The sequence below is a fragment of the Balaenoptera borealis genome (genome assembly GCF_965194805.1).
Source record: "Balaenoptera borealis genome assembly, contig: HAP1_SCAFFOLD_476, whole genome shotgun sequence".
Taxonomy (NCBI): Eukaryota; Metazoa; Chordata; class Mammalia; order Artiodactyla; family Balaenopteridae; genus Balaenoptera; species Balaenoptera borealis.
In genome coordinates, this window is record NW_028123721.1 from 73,210 (window position 1) to 93,770 (window position 20,561).

Below are 20,561 nucleotides of genomic sequence, written 5' to 3' on the forward strand. Positions count from 1 at the left end.
GTTTAGGGTTAGGGTTTAGGGTTTAGGGTTTAGGGTTAGGGTTTAGGGTTTAGGGTTAGGGTTAGGGTTAGGGGTTAGGGTTAGGGGTTAGGGTTAGGGTTAGGGTTAAAAATGCAAGTTCTGGGGTTGGGCAGATCTGGGTTCAGACCGTCGTTTACATACTGTCTTCGTGCAAATCGTGTGTTATTTTTCTAAGACTCAGCTTCTACCTTTATGAAACGGGGGTAGCAGTGGTGCTGATCCCAGAGGTTTTGTTGAGGCAAAGCTCTTTTCTCAGTTCCTAGCATGCGTGAGTGCTCAATGCACTTAGTTAATATTACGGTTATTGACCCTTTAGATACTCCCCAAAGCTAAAGGCCAGAGGCCTGACAGGTGTATTGAGGAGGTGGGTGCCTACTGTGAGCCCGAGGTGGCAGGTAACCGGAGGAATGGAACGGCTGCTGCAGAGCGGGACTGTTTTTCTCCTGCTTTAGACTTTTCTGTATTTTCTAGATTTTCTTAAAAGAACCATGTAGATGGTTTTGTACCCTGAAAACTTCCAACAAAAACTTTAAAGACCTTATCCATGCAAACATTTACTCTAAAAAGCTGGAGAATCGAACTGAAGGCCTATTTTGGAGAACTTTCTGTATTCCCATTTCCTGGAATCTTCTGAAATGGAACCAAGTGGGGGAGGGGTGTGATCTGTACTAATTCTCTGAGCTCTTGGGTCTAATCACTGAGCATCCCTGCATCCCAGCTTCCTCCTGAGATCATGGGTACCTCTCAGTTCATAAATTCAACAATTCCTCACGTAAGTAAATAAACACACAAAATACTTACATCAGTGGCCAACAGTTCCTCACTGTCATCAATACTGGCCACGGTGACCTCTCCTTGGCTCACAAAGGGGAAGTCAAAGGGGTTGGTTGGAATGAGAAGCAGGTCTGTGAAGCAGAAGGATCCCTTTAGCATCTTATGCACAACTGACCCTGAGTTTTTTTCCAATGTGATCGATTTGGAAGATGAGAATGATAACCAAGGAACTTACCCATAAGTTCCGGCTTCTTGTTTGACATGATTTGGTAAAAAATATGATAGCCTCTCTCACGGGATAACTGAAATGCCACCCTGGATTTTTCTAAGAGATCTAAGATAACAAAAAACGATGTGATTTTAGGGTCCCCAGGAGATGCCTCTGTGGCCAAAGCCAAGGTGCCAGATAGAGTGTTTGGACTCACAGGTTTCAATGTCCGCTGACACCAGCTTTCCTGTGGCTCCAAAGTGAATGCGAATGAACGTCCCCTGTCCAAAGACAGATTGAAAAACACAGTTATTTTCTTTCTATGGTACTGTAGCCAGCTTCTGTTAGGTACTACTGAGGATGGGTGGGCTGTGTAGGCTCACGGAGGAGGTGATGCCAGAAGCATGAGGACCTTCCTCCTCTCTGTTTGCTTGGCATCTGGTCCCCACGCCGGCTCAGCCAAGACTCAGGTAGCTCTGCCCAAAGCACCTGGCCTTGTTCCCACAGCTCTGGGGATGCCTGCAGGCTCCCTCTCAAGTCTCTGTTTGGGACCACCTCACACCTGACTGTCTCCTTGGTCTTTATCCTGCTCAAACTCTTTGTAACACCTTTGAACTGATAACCTGGTTGGACTATCTGACTTCTTTTTTGCCTCTGGATGTTACTTCTGAGATTTCTTGCCTCAGTTTTCCTTACTACTTACTACATGCAAACCTAGCCCCCAGGCCAGGCCTCCTGGCTCCCCAAAGACCCACTCAGCACTTGGGTTCCCCCAATCTTGGGGAGTGAGGGGTGAAATTATATATAGTATATATGTGTGTGTGTATACTCCCTTCTTACATTATCTGCTTAATTGGTCGCTACCACTCTGTGAGCCAATTGGAGGGCAAAAATATTGCCTTGCTTGTTCACCCACAGACCCTGGAATGTAGTACATACTCAGTAGTATTCTCAGTATTCTCTGAATGAAGCCTAAGAAGAGTTAATGAAGGACCAATGTAGGTTTATGTGAATTATGTGTTCGCTCTTCAGGAGTTCTAGCTGCTGAATGCAAGTGCCTCTGGGTACTTGCTCTACTGGCCAGTGAAATTAGATAGGAGACTGGATACTTGTTTATTTGCCAGTGTCGGAAGTAAATGCCTCTTTGGTTGAGCTAATCCTAAGTGAAACATTGAAGGATGGGACATATCCTTCAGTATCTTCAGTATCAACTTCTTCCCAATTTTTGAGCTCTGCTGCCTCCACCAGGTTTTCCCTCCTCCCAGCACCTCCTGACTTGGAGAAGGTCAGATCTGCTAACTAACTTCACACTAAGGTTTTCATGGCTAATAAGTCAGTGGATACTGTTCAATGGACTTATGTATTTTAAAATGCTTCCACCTGAAGAGACCAATTTTAGCATAGAGAAGTCATTTTGTACTTGTGGAATTTGAATCTTGAATCATTGTGACTTCAGGAGGCTCTGAGGTAATGCTGATTAGTTAGGGAAGGACAGCTAAATCTTCCTTCGGCTGGGAATAAGACAAAATGTTCTTTGAAGGGTTATCAGAATATCCCGGTTGGGCAGCTTGATCTGAAGCGCTTGGGGGTAGACTAAGGCCAGGTATATCCTAGTTTATGTGGCCATTTTTCATATTCAGCATTGGAGGAGAGGGTTTTCTTTCTGGGGGTCATTGACAATTGGACTGAGTCTTAACGAATCTCAAGGAGTTGTCATTCCTCACGGTCTTGACATTTCCAAAGGCCTCCAGGAGGGGGTTGGCCTGGATGATCTGGTCTTCCAGGGTTCCCTAATAATAAGTGAGAAGAGGAAAAGAGAGGACTTTGGACGTCTTCCGAAGTAACTTCCCAGTGACTCAAAAGTGTGGATGCTCTGGGAAGGTCCCAGGGAGAGATGTCGCCCAGCTCAGGCTGGTGGCAGGTACAGTTGTGCTGAGTACCCACAGGCCCATCCCCACCCCACCCAAGGAGGCTTCAAGGTCCCATCGTAGAAGGAGTCTTAGCACAGCATCAAAGTGGCTTCTGGCCACACCAGATTCCAGGTTGGAGCCCTACCCGCTACCTCTCAATCTCCCAGATGGCCTTTCTTCTCTGATAACATTTTATCATAAATTATGGATTTGTAAAATATAGACCTCTGTTCCTGCATGCACCAGGACCCATTTATACAGATATTCGGGTTCAGAAGTAGAAACAGACTGTGAGCAATGAAAGTGACCCATATGATAGAAACAGTGGTTCTCAAAAAAAATGTTTAAGTTGCATAAAATATTTTGTGAGAATTATTACGTAGAAATCCACTTATAGAAAGCAGAATTTTCACCTTTCCCCCTTCCCCACATGATTGCTTGCCTTTCTGACTTCAGAGCTGTTTGGAAACTACTGTCCAGCCCAGTGGTTCTCAAAGTGTGATCCCTGGACAGGGCATGAACAATGGGAACATGACAGAAATGCAACATGCCAGGATTTTGAATGTGAGACAGGAATTTCAGTCAGAAATTCTGGGCCTGGGGACCAGCAATCCGTTGTTAACGAACCCTCCTGGTGATTCTGACGTGCACTCCAGTTTGAGAACCACTGGCCTAAACCATTCCTTCTCCAAAGGAGGATGTGGAGTTGTTCAAGGTCACTCGGCTGTTGCTGATGGAGCTGGTGCTAGAGCCCGAGTCCACAAGGTGGAGCCATTTCCTGCCTTACCCGGTAAACACCCCCTGGGGCAGGACCTCGTGCTGTGCATCTCTGCTGAGCACAAAGCCCTGCGGACACTTGGGGCTCACCTGGGGTTTCAGTTATAGTCATTCCAGCAAGCCTTCCAGGTGCAGGAAGCTGCTCACCTGCATCTTGCCCGGCCGCTGCTCCTTCCTCTTCTCCCCAGTGACCGCAATTGCTGCAAAGTGCTGGATCACACGCTTGGTGTTCACTGTCTTCCCAGCCCCGGATTCTCCGCTGTTGATTTAAAAGTAAGTGAGAGGGACTTCCCTGGTGGTCCAGTGGTAAAGAGCCCGCCTTGCAATGCAAGGGACGCAGGTTCAATCCCTGGTCAGGGAAATAAGATCCCACATGCCGCGGGGCAACCGAGCCCGCACACCATAACTACTGAGCTTGCGCACCTCAATTAGAGCCCACGTGCCACAAAATACAGAGCCCACGTGCTCTGGTGCCTGCGTGCCACAACTACAGAGCCCACGCACTCTGGAGCCTGCGTGCCACAACTAGAGAAGAGAAAACCCGCCCGCCACAACTAGAGAGAAGCCTGTACACCACAGCGAAGAGCCCACGCGCCCCAACAAAAGATCCCGAGTGCTGCAACTAAGACCCGACACACCCCAAAATAAATAAAATATAATAAAGTAAAATAAAATAAAATAAAGTGAGATACACAGACATAGAGAGCAGACTTGTAATTGCCAAGGGGACCAAGGAAAGGGGGAATGGAGGACAAATGGATTGAGAGTTTGGGATGAGTAGATGCAAACTATTAGATATAGAATGCATAACCAACAAGGTCCTAGTGCATTGCACAGGGAACTATATTCAATACCTTGTGATAAAACAAAATGGAAAAGAATATGAAAAGGAATATATATGTATAACTGAATCACTTTGCTGTACAGCAGACATTAATACAACATTGTAAATCAAGTATACTTCAAAAAATAAATTTTTTTTAAAAAGTAAGTGAGCTAAAGGAGAGCAGAAGGAATGGACAGCCCCTTCCAAGTCATCATGGCAACAACACAGGTTACTGACGCGATGAGGACGGACTGGTTGTCTTGATCTAGAAATGCAGAAGGAAGCAGGACAGAATAAATAAACAACATACAGGCAGGATATACAAATCAGGCAACATTGGGGGTAGACAGAGCCCATGAGTTCTAGTTCTGGCTTTGCCATTAACTAGTGGTGTGATGATTTGGGCATGTCGAATCTTCTTGGAGACAATTTGTGCAGATTTCCCAAATGCTGGATGTGTAACGTGGGCAGCATGGGAAGTGAACGGTGAGTCCCACAGTGTGGAAGTTATTCGTGTTCACAGATCTTTACCTCCTCAATAGCGCTTTCTTATCTCCCTTTTCAAAAAAGAGAGCAAGTCTCAGACTTAGAACTTGAAAGAAGCCACAGCTTCTAATTAGAATTTATGGACACTGATTTGTTGTCATTGCCTTTTTCTTTCACCTTTACTTTCTACTTGTGGACAGTGACCGTGGTTTTCCATTTACAAGAGTGTTATAGGTTGAATTGTGTTCCCCCCAACAAACTAATATGTTGAGGCCCTAACTAACCCCCAGTACCTCAAAATGTGACCTTATTTGGAAATAGGGTCATTGCAGATGTAATTAGTGAAGATGAGGTCATACTGGAGGAGGTGGGCCCCTAATCCAATATGACTGGTGTCCTTATAAAAAGAGAAATTTGGAGACAGATGAGAACACAATGTGAAGATGAAAGTGCAGATCAAGGTGATGATTCTATAAGCCAAGGGATGGCAAGGATGGCCAGCAAACCACCGGAAGCTGGGAGAGTGGCCTGGACCACATTCTCCCTCTCGGCCCTCAGAGGGAACCAACCCTGCTGACACCTTGATCTCAGACTTCCAGGCTCCAGAGCTGTGACACAATGCATTTCTGTTGCTTAGGCCACCCAGTGTGTAGTACTTGGTTACGGCAGTCCTAAGAAACTAATACTAATAGTGATATTATTCTTCCTTTTTTTAAAAAATAGTTTTCCTCCAGATCAAAGGGCAGATTTGTTCGGTTCCTATTTTGTTTTTATTTTTGGCCACGCCACGTGGCATGTGGGATCTTAGTTCCCTGACCAGGTATCGAATCCGTGTCCCCTGCAGTGGAAGCACAGAGTCTTAACCATTGGACCGCCAGGGAATTCCCTATTCTTCCTTTTTGAGATGGACGGAACTTCAGTCACTATAAGGAAAGATTTTAAATATGCAGAAATGGCCAGGATTGCGAATGTGACATTGGAATGGCTGAAGTTTGGGCAAAATTGTCCTGGATGACTTTTAAGCATCTTCAGATCTCAGATGCTTGCTTCTACTTCTTCTCTCTGCACCAAGTCAAATCAGGTGAAAGTGGAACAGACCGAAGTGATGTTAGGCATGACAAGGGTGACAGTATTACCACATCTCTGCTATTTCATCTGCTATTCTGGAAATTTAAGGAGGAGAAAGAGGGAGCCTGAGAAAACAGGTGAAGGGAAGTTGCTGTGCCCATTTCTCCAACTTTGCATTCCTAAGTGGCTACTAATATAGTCTCTCTTCCAAGTGTGCTCCTGTTGGGGGTTTCTTTGGAGGTGGGGGCAGCGCATCTCCTTGTGCTTCACATCCACCCCCAGAGAAGCATGTACTTAGTGTGGCTTCAGTCCCAAGCTCTGGCTTAAGAACCGTGACTGGTAATGGAAGATACTGCACCCCTGGCTTTCCATCCTGACATCCTCTGAATCTACTGAGGTCACTTTGGTCATTGCACCGTTTGGATGACCAAAGCCTGTGAAGGGCTCGAGTAATTAACTAAGAACCAGTGCAGTTAAAGGACTTGAATACTTCACTAAAACTATTTTTTAAAATATGGATTAAAGAAATTACTCACCAGTCATCATGAACTGATAGGCGTTGTCAGAGATGGAGAAGATGCGGGGCGGGGCCTCCTGGTGCTTTTTCCCTCTGTAGGCCGTCACCACCTCAGGGTTGTACACCGGCAGCCACTGGTAGGTGTTGACGGTGACACAGAAGAGGCCTGAGTAGGTCTGAGAAAATCAGAAAATTCAACCTATGGATCTTGACTTTACTAAGAGAAGGAAATGGAATAAAGAGAGGTTGAAGGGTACTCACGTAGATCATCCAGGCTGCGTAACGCTCTTTGAGGTTGTACAGCACTCCTGGCTCGTGTAGGTGGGTCATCATGGCCATGTCCTCGATCTTGTCAAATTTGGGAGGGTTCATGGGGAAGACTTGGTCACTGTTCGGAGTGAGTGTCTGGATATTGAGAGGAAAATCACATGATGAGTGGGAGAGCCGATGTGGTGACCTACCAGTGGGGTGAAAATGGTGAGATATTGTGGTGAGATTACCCCATTACCGTGGTTAACTTTATGGATCATTTCTGTGCCCAGAGATGATCCGTAAATAACTGTTCTTGATAAATCTAAGACTGGTCAAACTGTATAACCAATTCTGGTCTGATGCCCCCAAGTCAGCATGCCATTCTGTGTGCCAGAAGAGGGTTACAGGTGTGCAAAGTTATAGAGCCCTTCAGCCTCAGGGTGGCCAGGTGGAACTCAGGATGGCCAAGGCCACAGCAGCTTGCCTCTGTTTACCCCATTTGCTATGAGTGCTGCAATGAGATCAAGCTTGGAAGATTGGAAAAGACTCTTCCAGTGTATTCTGTAAATCTCCACCTCAATACCTCTGCTCATGTGGGTCCCTTTGTCTGGAATATATCTACATTGAAATTACATCTAGCAACCTTCAAAGCTCTTCTGAAGTGCCACCTCTTCCATGACCTGTTTCTGCTCTCCCCTGTCTTTTCAAGGCTTCCAGAATTCCTTGCACCGCTGCCCTAATAGTTAAAACATTTGGACTTGAAGCATGGTCCATGCCTGAACAGTATTTTGAGACTATTACCTAATTTTCCCCTCTCTGTTTTCCCTCCCCTTTAAGCATACAACTGGCACTCCATTACTCAGGAAAGGTAGAAAATAGGGCATAAAAGCGAGAGAGCCTGTAAGCCTTTCTAGCGTTTGTTTTCCAAAAGCCCAAATCCTCAGAACAGCTTTGAGGGTTTTACCAAAAAGATAAAAGGGAGGAGATTTGTTGATATAGACCAAATCTCTTGAGGAAAGGAAGCCCTTCTGCCCCACCGCCCTAAACTAGAGAGAGAGGGACATCCAAAATAGCATAAGGAAGATGGAAAAATCTGTGTGTCCTGAAGGTTCAGAAACTGGGGCGCTCCTTCCACTTCCGGGACTGCAGGGCCTGCGGTCTCCCGGGCTCCCGCACGCACCGACTTACCAACGAGACAAAGGACAGGGGCGCGCTGCCAACGGCGACGCGTGGCGTCATGCATCGCGGGGCGCGCCTCGGCCTGCGCGCTTGCACGCGTCCTGGGAGCCGCTGACGGGCCTGCGCGCCGGTGCGGAGCCGGAGGCGGGCCGTGGGGGCCCAAAGACGGATAGGGCGGGTCGGCTCCAGGACCGAGGCGGCAACACGCCGAGCGAGCGCCTGTGCCCGAGGGCAGCGATGCTGTGGTTCCAGGGCGCCATTCCGGCCGCCATCGCGTCGGCCAAGAGGAGCGGCGCGGTCTTCGTGGTGTTCGTGGCAGGTGATGATGAACAGGCTACACAGATGGCTGCAAGTTGGGAAGATGAGAAAGTGACAGAAGCATCTTCCAACAGCTTTGTTGCTGTGAAAATCGATACCAAAAGTGAAGCCTGCCTACAGTTTTCACAGATCTATCCTGTAGTGTGTGTTCCATCCAGTTTCTTTATTGGAGACAGTGGAATTCCCTTGGAAGTAATAGCAGGAAGTGTTCCTGCAGATGAACTTGTTACCAGAATCCACAAAGTCCGGCAGATGCACTCGTTAAAAGGTGAAATATCAGTGGCAAATAGTGGCCAGTGAGAAAGTTCAGTCTCTACTCCATCCACCTCATTTGATCAGAACAACACTTCTGAAAACTGTCAGTCCAGAAATGTAGAGCTCTGTGAGACACCACCCACTTCTGATACAAAGTCAGATTCTGCAACAGGAGGAGAAATTTCAGGCCAGGCCACTGTGTCTCCAGAGCCTGGTGGATGTTCAAATCAGAGACCTACAGAGGAGTTCACCGTCAGAGTGGAAAGACTAACCAAAAAACTTGAAGAAAAGAGAGAAGAGAAAAGGAAAGAGGAAGAACAGAGAGAGATTAAGGAGGAAATTGAGAGGAGGAAAACTGGAAAAGAAATGTTGGATTATAAAAGAAAGCAAGAAGAAGAATTAACAAAAGGAATGTTAGAGGAAAGGAACAGAGAAAAGGCAGAAGCTAGGGCAGCTCGAGAGCGTATAAAACAGAAGATTGCACTGGACCGTGCAGAGAGAGCTGCTTGTTTTGCAAAGACAAAGGAAGAAGTAGAAGCTGCTAAAGCTGCTGCCCTGCTGGCCAAACAGGCAGAAATGGAAGTCAAGAGAGACTCTTCCACAACAGAAGGAAGCAGTGTTGCGAGAATTCAATTCCGTCTTCCTGATGGTTCTTCCTTCACAAATCAGTTCCCTTCTGATGCTCCTCTAGAAGCAGCAAGGCAGTTTGCTGCACAGACTGTTGGCAACACTTACGGTAATTTTTCATTAGCGACAATGTTTCCCAGGAGGGAATTTACCAAAGAAGATTATAAAAAGAAATTACTGGATTTGGAACTTGCCCCAAGTGCTTCAGTGGTACTGTTGTCAGCAGGAAGACCAACTACATCCATGGTACATTCTTCCAGTGGCGACTTTTGGACATTCTTGGGGACAGTACTTTACCCATTCCTTGCCATCTGGAGATTGATTAGCAACTTCTTATTTGGTAATCCTCCTCCTGCACAGATCTCGGTGAGAGCAGCATCATTGGAATCCTCAAACCTTGCATCCTCTAGCAACTCAGAAAAAAGGGAACCAGTCAGAAAAAGAGTGCTGGAGAAACGGGGGGAAGACTTGAAAAAGGAGGGCAAGATATATAGATTGAGGACTCAAGACGATGGTGAAGATGAAAACAACACTTGGAATGGAAATTCTACTCAACAGATGCAGTGTGACAAGTACAATATGTGCAGTAATCATTGTTTCTCTTATGATTTAAGTCAACTAAAACTCTACTGGAGAAGTGGGACTGCTTTATGTTTTCCAACTCATCTACAAAGTGTCTCTTTATTCCTGCTTAGTGGGTTAAAGTTGTTTAACCTCAGATAAGTCAAGAGATAAAATAACTGGCTGCTAGGTCCTTGTATATGGTAAGCAACTGCTAGAAGCCTAAAATAGCAAAAGGTCTGCGACAGCCTCCCTTTATCAGCTTTCTTGTTTAGTATTTCATATGCCCATTAGCCCTGTGCTCTCAGATGATATGTTTTGTTTAGGGCTGTTTTGCTCCAGAACTCCTCAGCCCACACAAAGTAACTGGTGTGTCACTGAATAATTTGATCTTGAGTCAGAGCGTTTTAACTAGCCAATCAGATGATAATTTGGGTTTAACTTTTCTCTTCTTGCTCATCAGCTGCAAGCAAAATCTTGTAGTTTTTAATCTTACTTAAACACTGAATAAAAAAATCTTTTCCAAAAAAAAAAAAGAAAAAGAAAAGAAACTGGGGCTTGTTTCTTAGCAATCCTTCAGGGGGGCAGTGACACCCCATGTGTTATTACTGAAAATGTGGCATGGCTCTGGGGAGGAGACCCCAATAGTAACTCCAGAAAATTTATTTCCGGCCCTGTGAAAAGAAGCTGACACCAGAGGTTAAGTTTATTAATAACAATCATCATCATCATCATCGTCATCGTCATCTGTCTTGTATGCTTGAATTTGTGAACTGCGATTCATACCTACCATGTACTCTTTTTTAAAAAAATTATTTTATTTATTTATTTTTGGCTGCGTTGGGTCTTCCTTACTGCACACGGGCTTTTCTCTAGTTGTGGCGAGTGGGGGCTACTCTTCGTTGCGGTGCACGGTCTTCTCATTGTCATGGCTTCTCTTGTTGCAGAGCACAGGCTTTAGGCACACGGGCTTCAGTAGTTGTGGTGCACGGGCTGAGTAGTTGTGGCTCGTGGGCTCTAGAGTGCAGGCTCAGTAGTTGTGGCACACGGGCTTAGTTGCTCCGCGGCATATGGGATCTTCTGGGACCGGGGATTGACCCCGTGTCCCCTGCATCGGCAGGCGGATTCTTAACCTCTGTGCCACCAGGGAAGTCCCCATACCCACCGTGTACTCTTGATTCCTACACTAGATGATAAACTTTGGGGAAGCGGGACTGAGATTTGCTCATATTTGCAGAGTGATAGACACTGTGACCTAGACATGGTGTGTGTCCAGTAAGGATTGAATTGAATTGTGCTCTGTAATTCTCTGCATTAAATTAGGCATTGCCTCTGGAGCTCCCTCTGTAAGTCACTCTGCAGCCTAGAGAGTTCTATTTGGTATATTCGCCCATCCAGCAGCAATCTGTATCAATCTCTCCCTTAAACAGTCCAAACTCTTCCACCACCACCTTCCCCTTTCTCCAAAGCAAACATCATAAAAACTCTCAAAGCCCAAGTCCTCGAAGGAAAGAGCCAGAGGAAAGGTATGTGCCATGACAGTTTTTACCTGCGACTTCACTCAGAGTAGATCAATGTGAGTCTTGTTCTATCTTCAGATTCCTATGGGCCAGTATGCAATTTCTACTATTCTACTCCAAAGGCAAAGGGGGATGCCCATGTTAGCAAGGACATCTGAGATCAACACTTACCCGGTTGTCGAGGGTCTCGACTGTGACTTTGTCATTTTCCTTGCTCTGGATCATACCTTTCACATAAAATTCCTTATCATCCACTGCAAAGCAAGCTTTCTTAGAATCAAATGGGCGATTTGGAGCCTCGATTCTCTCCTTCTCTGATTTCCACAGGTAGGGAGCTGCTTCTCCAAAAATGGCCATCTCTGCATCAGAGCTCATGACTGCAGGGGCTGGGAAGACCAGGGCTGCTGAATCTGGAGCTTTGGGGAGCTCCATCCTGTTATTTCCATTCAGACAGGGGGCCAGATTCAAAAGTTCCTGGGATTAACCTACGTTCTGAGGAATCCAGGACCTGGTATAGGGGCCTAGAGTGGGCAAGTGGGGGTGAGCTAAAGGAGATATTTTACTCCAAGAAAAAAGTTTGAGGGGACATCTCTTAGTCCAGCTCCAGGTGTGGAAGTCTAAACCAATTAGAGGAAGACAAGCTGAGCCTAATAAAGGAGGCCTCAGAAAATACTTCCTTAATTACACATCACATTTGAGCCTCATGATCTCGGTGTCATTCCCAAATCTTAAGGGTGTCTGAAAAGAATTACTGGAATGTTGATAATTCCTAGTAGAAAGTTCAGATAGCCCAGTGAAAAGTAATGACTTGAACATAAAGTACTGCCACACTTGTTTAGCCAATTACAGGCAACAAGGTGATAGGAGACATTATGGCCTAGTGCAATGGTTCCAAACTTTAATATGCGCCAGAATTACCTGGAGAGCTTGTTAAAACACAGATTTCTGGGCCTCACCCCCAGAGTTTCTGATTCAGTAGGTATGGGATGGGGCCTGAGAATATGCATTTCTAGCAAGTTCTTAGGCAATGCTCGTGGTGAATTCATCAGCTGATGGTGAATTCATCATTGTGGTCCAGGGACCACAGTCTGAGAACTGCTGGTGTAGGGCCTTCTGACTCCAAGAGTGGTCCTTGAACACGTTGCATCAGCATCACCGAGGAGTTGTTAGACATTCAGAATCTCAGAACCACCCCGCATTACAAAACCAGAATCTGCACTTTAACAAGATCTCCAGGTGATTTCTAGGCATAGTAGAGTTGAGAAGTACTGGGCTTAAGGCAGGGGTCTCCAAACTTTAGTTATGTGTAGCAGTGTCGGGGTGTGACAAACAGTGTTTAATTAAATACCTGCTTTAGAACTCACTGCTTAGCGTGTGTGTGTGTGTGCATGTATGTGTATGGTGTGTTTATGTATCTTTCTGCCTCTCTCTCTCTGTCCACCCTCCCGCTCATCCCTCCCGTCACTTCTTTCCAAACCATCCCCTTTCATAGACCTTCTCTGTATGTGTTTTCCTTGCTTAGAAGCTAGAAAAATTTGGCTTAAAGTCCCGGCACTGAACTTGGTCAAACCACTTAACTTCTTTGGGCCACTAATTTCACTTAAAATGAAGAAGCAAGCCTAGTTCATTTCTAAGGCCCCTGCAGGTTGTGTGACTTTTCTGGTTCCTTTTCCTCATCTGCATTTGCTTTTCCTGTTCCCTCTGGACCTCTTCCCGTATCCTTCCTGACCCTCTATTTCTTTTCCCCACAACTCTTCCCTTTCTCCCTTTCTTTCTCTGCTTTTTCCTTTCCATACATTCTTCTGTAAGTGACCATAAAATGGAGTTCAATTACACACATGTATCCCCATATCTCTCTTAAGAAATAGGTCATATGTTTTGAATAAAGCCTTTTATGTTTCCTATTAAAAGTGGGAAAATTGAACATTTTATGGTTGTCTCTTGGAACTTCCCCCGCCCTCAATCTTACACTTTATGAAATTACTCTTCATTGGTAACTGACTGTTGTTTCAATATCCCTCCTTGAGATTCTGGGGGGATCTAGTCCTACAGAAAGAGGAGCAACTGCTTCCCTCTGGATCTTATTCAGGATAAGTTGCATTTCGATTTTACTTTGGCCAGCGGCTCTGCTGAACCATCTGTGTGCTCGTGGTTAAGTTTTCATAGTTAAGAGATTGGAGCTCAATATAGCACCACAAAGAGGACCTCTGGCTTGCAGGCTTCATGCGGTTTAAATTTTCTCAGTTACTGCCTGGTGGAGAGGAAGAATTCATCCATATTGTTTCCTCATCTGTGAAGATAGTCCCTACTTTTGTGGCTTAAGTGAGTTTTATGACAGCAGCAGTTCTCAAGCTTTGTTTTCTCAGAACCCCTTCACACTCTTAAAAACCACTGAGAACCCAGTGAGTTTGGTTTATGCAGGTCATATCTACCAATATTTATGGTATTAGAAGTCAAAATTGAGAAAATCTAATTCATTTAAAGTTCCTATCAAATTCATTGCATGTTAACATTAATGACATCTTTTTATGAAAATGACTATATTTTCCAAAACAAAAAAATTAGTGGCAAGAGTACCGTTGTTTTTCATTTTTGCAACTCACTTTAATGTCTGCTGAGTAGAAGATGGATGGGTTTTCATGCTTGCTTCTGTATTCTGTCTGTTGCTGTATGGTTTTTTGTTTTTTGGTTAAAGTAGATATAGAAAATCTTTCACAGATATATAATTTGGAAAAGGAAAGAGTATTTTAATTGCCCTTTCACATAATTGTGGAAATTCTTTTTAGATACTATACCAAAACTTGACACGTGGTAGTTTCTGTGGTAGTTCCTTAAAGGCTAGTTGCAATGTGGAATCTGAAACCATATCAACAAACATTATGATCTGTTGGTCTGTGTTGAACTTTGAATGAAACTTTTACCCATGTGTAAACATCATACATTGATCATTTGGAAAATATTGTTCACTGAATTATACAGAACTTCCACATATTGGCACGTTTCATTATACAGTATAAAAAATCACAATCATTAATATCAGTACTGATCTCATTAGAAAATTCAAATATTAGGACGTTGTCAAGCTAATGATAGTAGATACAAGTCTTAAAAAATTTTAAGTTTTGCTTGAAAACTCAACTATATCATTAGTAAAGAATACTGTCAGTAGTTTTCCTTGAAAGGATAAACACACTTGACTGCTTTTTGAGAAACTGTGTGCCAGATATACAAGTCTGAGAAACAATAGTTTGTCCGCTAGTCATTCTTTCAAGTAAAAATGGTGCTTCATGAATCAAGTGGCTGGTTCATCTTGCAACTCAGACAACTGCACATGTGTTTTTCCTTGAGACAAATGTCAAAGTCCAGTGTGCAAAAGGAGTGCTTTTCATGGACTTCCTGTTTGATCATGTAGAATATTATAAAGATGTGGATACATTTGAGATGTAGTCAAATTAATACTTTCCACTGCTGCAAATTTTAGGTCATTTTTCAATGAAGCTGGCTTTTAAAAAAAAATATTTATTTATTTATATTTATTTTTGGCTGCGTTGGGTCTTTGTTGCGCGTGCAGGCTTTGTCTAGTTGCGGCGAGTGCTACTCTTCGTTGCGGTGCGCGGGCTTCTAATTGCAGTGGCTTCTCTTGTTGCGGAGCATGGGCTCTAGGCATGCGGACTTCGGTAGTTGTGGCACACGGGCTCAGTGGTTGTGGCTCACGGGCTTAGTTGCTCCGCAGCATGTGGGATCTTCCCGGACCAGGGCTCGAACCCGTGTCCCCTGCATTGGCAGGCGGATTCTTAGCCACTGTGCCACCAGGGAAGTCCTGAAGCTGGCTTTTTAAATTAAAAAAAATTCTTTTTCACTGTCAGTGTATGGCTGTGAAGAATACTATGACTATTAGTACAGCTTGGTGCCATGTGTTGATTTGTAATAAAGTGTCAGATCGTCTATCCATCCTTGCTTTTGCATCATTAAGTCAACACAGTGAAGAAAGCACATGGCATCTGGGTATTATGAAAATTGTTTTGACCTCATGTACCTCTTGAAAAGTTCTTAGGAATCTCCAAGGATCCATGGGCCACAGTTTGAGAATGGTTGCACTATAGTGTGAGGGAATCTCATCAGGCTGCAAGTGTATGATCTGATGTCATTTAGCTTGACTTAGTGTTCAGCCTGCTACCCAAAGTGTTGAAAGTTGATCCACATCAAAATCATCTGCAACAGAATCTCTGTGGTTGGGACTGAGGAAACTGAATTGTTCTCAAGGGCCTCAAACACAGTGATGTTTGGGAGCATTATTTTGCTTTTATAAAGCCACTCTTTCCAAAACCATGGCATAGTCCCAATGGTCCAATACAAAATGATTTTAGGCAACTATTTCTTAATTTTAATAGTTATATTAAAGTCTATTACCTTATTTTAGCAAAATGTAAGATGCCATCGATTGTAAGATAACCTATTTTGTGTCCCACTAATAAAGGAAAACACCCTGCTAATTACAGTACTCCTTTCATTGATTATAAGATGCATCCCAAGTTTAGAGATAATATTTTGTGAAAATGTGAAGAAAGTTAGAATAAAATAGAATAATATGTGTAACGACTTAGAGACAGTGAAATATCTGTTTATAGTAGTGATATAAAGCAGTGTTTCTCAAACTTTGGTGGGCATAGGAATCCAACTGGGAATCTTGTTGAAATAGATATTCTGATTCAGCAGAGCTGGAGTAGAGTTTGAGATTCTGAATATCTAAATGTCTCAGCTGATGCTGAGATAGACTGTCCGGACTTTCATAGCAAGCATATAGGGTAACTTTGAAAAACACATCTAAGAAGAAAAAGGAATCAAGGTAAATCAAAATATTAAGTGAATTAGCAGTACTGGTCTTAAATGGGTATTGCAAAATTTGTGATAGTAGTATAAGAATGAAGTCTGAAGTTGGGGAAAGACTACAATGACTCATGGTCAAACTATACCTTTAGGTCTCTTAGAAAAACAAGACTTTCCGTCTGGGATTCAAATCACTGCGTGTGTTGAGGTGAAGATTTTTCTTCTTCCACCCACAGCTCTAACCATGACTCAGAATCCAGTATCTCCTACTTTTACTGCCTAGATGATGCATGAGTTGTCTCAGCGATATTCTTGCAAATGTGTTGTCCAGCCTACTCAAATGCCTTCAAGATGACTTTTTTCCCTTTTGAAAATTTTGGAAAATCATTTGGGGTAGTTTCTGCAGGCCAAAGATACTTCTTGCTTTAATCTGAAATCTGGCTCTCTGTGACTTCAGGATGTGTGATCCTCCTTTCGGCTCTTGGTAACAACAGAAAGAGTTCAAACCTTCTCCCCACAAGACAACTCTTCACCCATTTGATGGCTGCTCTGGATTCTCCTTAGTTTTTTTTTTTTTTTTAATGTGGACCATTTTTCAAGTCTTTATTGAATTTGTTACAGTATTGCTTCTGTTTTATGTTTTGGTTTTTTGGCTGCAAGGCATGTAGGATCTTAGCTCCCAGACCAGGGATTGAGCCTGGAAGGCGAAGTCTTAACCACTGGACCTCCAGGGAAGTCCCTCCTTAGCTTTTTCTTTTCCAGGCTAAGTAGCCCCAGTGCTGTCTTCATCTGTTTCTTCCGTGATGTGCTTCTGCATCTCCTTTACCATCACAGTGAGCTCACTCCTGTTAATCTCTTAAGTGTGACATCCAGACCACATGTTGTCCTCCATCAGCATGTGCCCTCACCTCTCCTGACCTAGGTGTCATGCCCTCTGGCAGCCTCCTCACACCGATGGCTCACCACTCACTATCAAGCAAAGCCCCTCAACGCACGCTGTGTGCGTCCGGTTGCTAAGTCAGATTTGTCCCCATATTTATACAACTGTACTCTGGGACCCAGGGCTAAAACCATGTATTCTTGGCTGATAAAACTTTCCCTTGTTAGGTCTCATCCAACTCTCTTGGCATGACTCATGGTGTCCCTGGAAACTCTACCCCCAGAAAGTCCCCTAATTATCTGCTTCTTGGTTTTGAGAGCTTGACCTGCTTCCAGCCCTACACAGCTGTGTCCCTCCAACCATCCCCCACTGTTCCTGTCTTTAGGGGTCTTCCAATGGGGATGGCCATCCCAGTCTCCCTGACCTCCAGCACCACCTTCTGAGTGCTCCCCAACCCCTCTTACTGCTGTCAGTGCACTATGACACTGCTCTCAACTTTCAGCCCTCTCCTGGGAACTTCTCAGCTACTGCATCTTGTCAGCAATGGTGTGGTCATGACTTAATTATACTTTGGTTTCCTTGGTCCTAATTCATCTAGAATTACTTCCAATAAACACAAATCTTGAGGTGGGGGAGTAATTTTTTTTTTATTAGTACAGTGGACATAGGTTTGAATCCATTTCTCCTTATTCTCTCAGCATCATTTGTGAGTAAAGACACAGCTGAGGGGATTCATGGGTGCAGCCTCTGCTCAAAAAACAGCAAAGTTAGACTTGTGTGAAGACTGAATCTTGAGCCTACGAACATCATGTTTGGGGCCAACCTAAGTATATTGACCTGGAGCTTGTGTGTCAAAGTTCTGCAGTGTGTTTTATTCCCGTTAGTGTGATGAGCAAATTTGGGAAGCCCTGCTTCCTTAGCTGCATATTTTGTAATCTGCCTTTAGAAATACTTAAGTAATGGATTTTAATGTCATCAGTTTCAGATTCCTATGAGTGTGGCAAGAATGAGAATGTGTAGAACACTGTTTGCTAATTTCAATTATTGTATTCCCAATCAAGATGAAAGTGACTCTTACCTTCTTGGTTTCCAAAGCAATGGTTAGTGTCCTTCAGGAATGAAGTGGCTTCTGAGAGAGTGATTCCAGAAATCAAAACTAAACAAAACAAAGAACAAATGAACTATGAAGAGTTTAAATAAATCTAGAATTTGTACTTTTCTAAGTTTAGCTACATTTAAATAGTACACAGTGGATGGTGTGGGATGGAAATACATTTTCCATTTTTCCCTTCGGTTAAGTCATCATTCTTTAAATAATTGGGTAATTACAGCACTGATTAACATTTTTTTTGAGTATCTTCTGTGTGTGCAAAGTACCATGTCAGCTCCTTAAGGGGGTATAAAAAAGGATAAAGACAGTCTCTACCCTAAAGGAATGCAAAATTTAGGAACAGTTAAGAGAAATGCTCGAAGAAATCTTTGAATAAGGAAGAATAATACAAATTCTGTAAGCACTAAATGAAGTGCTATGGGGACTTAGAGAGATGATGCTTCCGGCTGAGGGTAGGGGGCCGTGAGGGGTCAAAAAAGAAAGGAGGGAGGGAGGGGAATGATCCGGATTGTAACTTGGATGCTTTTAGACCAGAAGTTGAATTCTTTGGCAATGAGAGAAAAGTTGTGAATTATGGGCAAGACTTCTTTAAGAGGTCTAGGAAGGGCACTCTCTTAAATATCCTATATTCTCTTGGAGAAGATGAAGGTAGGGTAGCTGATAACTTATTTGGGACTAAGGAATCTCAGTCCAGAAGTTGATAACCTACATGAAGATCTCAGGATACCATAAGAGTCTGAATAATTTTCAATATCAAATTTAACTTAAACTTCCCATTTACCACACAGTACTTTTATGGAACCTGGGGAACATGTCGTGAAATACCATTTAGGCAGGAAGAGACATTTCAACACTTGCTTTCCTACTTTGGTCGCGTACTCTTGGTCTCTACCTTTTATGAGTCTCTAATAATCTCCAGCTATATCCTAAAATTCTCACAACTTTCTCAGGAAAAGATTAAATGATTAAGTATCATATTCTGAATCCTTGGTTCAAACGAAATCACACTTGGAGGGAGAACCTCGGTTTTCTAATGCCAGCTCTGTAAAGTAGCTGTTGTAATTTCCTTGAGCTTTGGTTTCCTTCTGTAAATGAGACAGATGGACCAGAAAATCCCCAATATTTCTCTTAACCCTGTGAATGTCTGACAGAAGGTATTCTGGTGAAGGTGGTGGCCAGAAATCGAAGCATCGCAAGCTCCTAGAGCTACAGAATCCCTCTGAGGGACGCTCCTGCAGTGTCAGACACGACCCAGCCCGAAGTCCACAAGGCATGCCATGAATGAGCAGTCTGGACACTGGTCATTAATAAGCAAACGAGGATGCATTCTGAGATGGATCAAATGCATGGGAGAATTTCTTCCCGCAATCATCTCCCAGAAATCCTGACATAAGAAAAAAATTTACATAACCAACCACAAAAATTTCAAATAATACTTCAAGGCAATCACAGAAGAGATATCACAAATTAGCATGTTTATTTGCTAACTGCATTTATAATACTGACCTAAACAATTAGAGGGGTAAGTACGTATTATATTCAGCTTTATATCCTGCAGGTTAGTTTTTTTTTTTTTTTGGTGTCATAATTGCTTATATTCTTGTCTTTTTACTCTTTGTAGAAGCTTCTTGAAAGGCCTCGCCATCTTGTCTCCCATATTGCCCTTAACACAGTTCCTTACGCTTAGTAGGCCCTCAGCAAAGGCTGCTGTGTTGCCTTCTCTCCTCTCCAGGTAACCTGATCAGGTATAATCACAGCTACATGGAGCAAAAAAGCGGGCACTTACCTTGCGATGCTGTGGTCGAAGCAGTTTCGAAAGTGTGGCCCCCCCAGCTCCCTTTATACTCCCAAATGCAGAAGCCCAGCACTCTAACGTGGCTGTATTGGGGGATCACCATTTACTCCTTAGATGTAAATGCATCATAGCCCTGATCTTTCACTCTTTTTAAGTTACTTGGATAAATGACCAGCGGAGGCTGTATAATGCCAAGTCAGCTGCGTAGGGATTTTGACGTTGGACACAGATCTTTGAGACTTAGAGAGTCCTAGAGGCCGAGCAGAACTGGGGCAGAGTGTGCCAAGAAGGTCAGTGAAGGGCAGAGCTACAGGGTGAATTGTCAAGCGATGGATGATCAATAGCATGGATACTAAGTACGTCTCCTTTACCCAGCATCGTAAACATGAGGTGGTGTGCGCCTCTTCTCAGAAATCTCCGGAAAACATAAGATTGGCCATTTAACACAACCATTCTATTTTTTTAAACATTATTTTTTAATTGAAGTATATTTGATTTACAATGTTGTTTTAGTTTCAGGTGTACAGCAAAGAGATTCTTGTATGTGTATGTATATATATATATATATATATATATAAATATATATATATATATATATATATATATATACACACACACACCCGCACACACACACACACATATATATCTA

At 43.5% G+C, this 20,561-nt stretch overlaps 1 pseudogene across 1 annotated transcript; it reads left to right on the forward strand.

Moving 5' to 3' along the window:
• The first annotated feature begins 8,206 nt into the window (after positions 1–8,206).
• LOC309621454 (UBX domain-containing protein 4 pseudogene) lies at positions 8,207–10,694 on the forward strand (annotated as a pseudogene). The gene has a single exon. The product of its transcript is annotated as a UBX domain-containing protein 4 pseudogene (transcript).
• The last annotated feature ends 9,867 nt before the right edge of the window (positions 10,695–20,561 follow it).